This window comes from Benincasa hispida, chromosome 1 (assembly GCF_027475165.1).
Source record: "Benincasa hispida cultivar pf3 chromosome 1, pf3_genome.v1.1, whole genome shotgun sequence".
In the NCBI taxonomy this organism is placed as follows: Eukaryota; Viridiplantae; Streptophyta; class Magnoliopsida; order Cucurbitales; family Cucurbitaceae; genus Benincasa; species Benincasa hispida.
Genome location: NC_143478.1, coordinates 66,426,123 through 66,430,276, shown reverse-complemented (window position 1 = coordinate 66,430,276; position 4,154 = coordinate 66,426,123).

Sequence of the window (4,154 nt, the reverse complement as noted above, 5' to 3'; positions counted from 1 at the left end):
GCGCAAGTAAAATTATGATCCAAAGGAATTAGGTGTCAGCGTGCTTGGAAGATTGCGATCGGATGCGATCATGAGAAGTTGCTCAAAAAGGTGGCCGCATAAAGACTGGGCATCAAGGTGACAACATAATAAATCATGATGGGACGGAAAGCTGATGACGGTCGAATCCGAATTTACTTGACAAGCCGTTAAAGCCACATTGTAGCAAGTACACTCAAATTTTGGTGACTATTAATCAGTGCATCAGAGCAGGAGATTTAATGACCGCCTATCATTGCAATCGTTAAAGAGAAAGACTGCTTCACTTGAGCTCTATAAATACTGAAGGCCACCATTGTAAAAAGGTTAACAAGAGATATCATAGAATATACAAGTTAGAAAGTCGTTAGTCTGTTCATATACATACTCATACTTATACTTAGAAGACAAAAATGAGCAAAGAGACGAGGAGCCGAGAGATCATTCCCGGACAGATTGAGAGACTGTCGGAAAGCACTACAAAGGGAGAGAGAGCCAACACTTGCAAAAGCAAGAATATTCATCTGGGTAGAGTTGGAGTGAAAACGACAGTGTAAAAGGCCATAGGAAGTAAGACATTGCTTACCAGACTTCTTATCTCTAAATTCCATTTGTTATTTTGTATTCAGCATTTTATTTATAGAAAATGAAAATCTCATTTCAATCTATGTTCAATCTCTCCACACTTCGCATGAATAGCTAAATTTCTGAATGGGTTGAGAAGTACTTAGCTAGCATGAACTAAGATTTACATTTTATGCGATCATCTTGTCTTATGTTTGCGTCATTCACCCTTTAAAGATAGAATCTAGACTAACTTATTAGAATCTAGGCTTGAGAGAGTTAGATTAGAACCGCATAATCAAGAAATAGAAACTTAGACATAAGTTCTATCGGTATTTACACATCACATGCACCCTAGAAATAAGATATGATTGTATGCGGTCACCTTATCTTATGTGTGCAACATTCATCATCGCATAGGCAAGAATAGAGGCTTAGACATAAGTCCTATCAACATTTTCGTATACATCGCATGCGTCCTAGAAATAGGAATTATGGCATTTGCATTGAGAGATGACGTGTTGTTGTTTGTGTGTAGCATGACCACAAAACTTGTATGTAATCTTAGGAAATGTTAGCTAAACCCCTTCTCAACCCCTTCATCGCATACTCATTGTAACTCTCTATTTCATCAACTCTCTGTTCAAACTCCATCGCATAGGAAATATTCTTAATCAAAACACCATCCTACTCATTTGTTTTCACCACCGTAAGAAAATCAAAGTAATTGTCGCATATTTACTCAATAGTCCCTGTGTTCGACCCTGGACTTAGCAGGAAACCTAGTGAGGCTTATATTTGGGTCTTATTAGGAAAACTTGCATGTTCACCTCATAATACATCATCGCAAACTCACACCATAATTGCATCACAATTCACTACGCATCAATCAGCGGAAGGTGGTCTCTTCTATCAGGGACGTTTCTACTTGACAACAGATAATGATATTAAGAAAGAGTTGTTGTCAGAGGCATCCTGACAGAACTAAGATGTATCAGAACTTGAAACGTATTACTGGTGGAATGATATGAAAAAAGAGATTGCGGAGTTTGTCAGTAAGTGTTTGGTGTGCCAGCAGGTGAAAGCCACGAGGCAGAAGCCAGTAGGCTTGTTACAACTATTGAGTGTGCCAGAATGGAAGTGGGAGGATGTGTCTCTGAACTTCATCGTAGGTTTGCCACAGATAGTTAAAGGTTTCACGGTAATTTGGGTTGTGGTAGACAAACTTACAAAATTAGCACATTTCATACCTGGAAAGTCCACTTTTTCAGTAAATAAGTGGGCATAGTTGTACATGAAGAAGGTTGTGAGATTGCATGGAGTGCCTTTGTCAATCTTGTCAGACAGAGACCCTCATTTCACGTCTAACTTTTGGAAGAGTCTTCAGGCAGCTTTGGGGACCCGGTTGGATTTCAGTATAGCTTTTCACCCACAGACTGATGGGCAGACAAAGTGATTGAATCAGATATTGGAAGACATATTGTGTGGCTGTGCCATAGAGTTTTCAGGAAGTTGGGATGCTCACTTGCATTTGATGGAGTTTGCTTATAATAATCGTTACCAGTCCACTATTGGGATGTTACCATTTGAGGCCCTTTATGGGAAGAGTTGCAGGTCTCCTGTGTGTTGGGATGAGGCAGGAGAGAGGAAATTGCTAGGACCTGAATTATTGCAGACCACGAATGAGGCAATATAGAAGATCAGGGCTCGTATGCAAAAAACTCAAAGTAGACAGAAGAGCTATGCCGATGTGAGACGTAAGAACCTGGAATTTGAGATTGGTGTTAAAGTGTTCTTAAAAGTGGCACCCATGAAAGTTATTCTGAGGTTTAGCAGGAAAGGAAAGTTGAGTTTGAGACTCATTGGACCTTTCGAGGTCTTGAAACGAGTTGGCCCCATAGTTTACCGTTTAGGATTACTCCCAACACTGCCTTCAGTTCATAATGTCTTTCATGTTTCGATGCTGAGGAAGTATGTGACAGACCCGTCCCATGTAGTTGACTTCGAGCCCTTACAGTTGAATGACAACTTGAGCTACGAGGAGAAACCTGTAGAGATTCTTGCCAGAGAGGTAAAGACATTGCGCCACAGGGAAATTGCATTTGTGAAAGTCCTGTGATAGAATCACCAGTTCAAGGAGGCTACCTTGGAGTGAGAGGATGAGATGAAGGCCCAGTACCCGGAGCTTTTTTAGGAATGATTTTTTGAGGACGAAAGTTCTTTGAGGAAGGAAGAAGGTAACACCTCACATTTTTTTTATTAATGCAATTTCAATAATTTTTATTATTTGAGGACATTTTTGAAATTTTAGACTTCAAGTATAATTGCAAGAAATTAATGGATTTGACGTTTAAATTATTCAATTTGAAAATTAATGGTAGGAATTAATTTCATTTTTGGGAAAGAAAGGAAGTTAATAAAATAAAGTGGAATAAGGAAAAGTATAAAATTTTTATTTCCTTTTTAGTTTTTTTTATTATTATTATTTTCTTTTTTATATATATATAAAAAAATTTCCCTTCTCCTTCTTCCTCACGCCCCCCCCCCCACCATGAAAACCCTCGCCACTGAACATCCCAACAGCCGCGCTTTTTGCCGAGCCCAAAACCGACGAGTAATCGACGACCTTGAAGCGCCACTGACCACTGTTGTCTGGACTCGTTGGATATGAAGTCGAATGCCAACGTGTCGCCCTTTCAGCCGATTGTTCCGTCTGCGAGCCACAAGTAGCCCTCCAGCCGCCGTCGCGAACCACCCGAGCACTGAAGCCGAACACACTTGGATTAGACGCTGAGCGACCGTCGTGAGCCTCCACCTAGATCCCCTCCAACCGCGCGTCCGTCGCCCCAGACTACCTTTGCCGGTTGCCGTCGTCTCTGCCGCGTTGAGTCCGCTTTGATCTTCGTCGGACTCTTAGATTTGGGTAAGAGCGGTTGAGTTTTGGAAGGTTCTTGGTTTCCCATTAAATTTTAGATTCCTTTTTTGTTGATGTCGATTATATTTGGAATTTACATCCAAGATTGGAGTACTTCAGACTGCGCAACGTGCTGCCCAGCAGATTTGAGTTTGTTCGGCAAGTAGTTTGGTAAGCGTTGTGATCCTTGTTGTTGTTGTTGAGCACCTATTGATTATTGGACTAAATGATGGTTTAATTTTAAATATTTTGAAGGTTCCAAGTCGTCATCCATTGGGTTTTAAAATCTGATAAGAGGAGATTTTGGAGTCGAAATCTTGCGAGTGTTCGTTAATCAAGTTTCGTTTGGGTAAGTTAAGTGGTGATCGTTGAACCAAATTTGCATGTTTGGGTTTTAGTTCCAAAGTTTGAAATTTAGTATTATGTCTGTATTAGGGGACTTAATTCAGGATTTATTTTGTTGGAGATCATTAGTTTGGATTAATATCGGAATTTTACTTTGAGGTAAGTAATCTTACTACTGGATATGCCCATGGGCTAGACACTAGATATATACCAGCATGATAGATGAATATTATGACAGAACGATAATATGATAGATGGATAGTCTAGTATAATTGATATATGTTCTTGTATGAGAATCTAAAAGATTTATTTG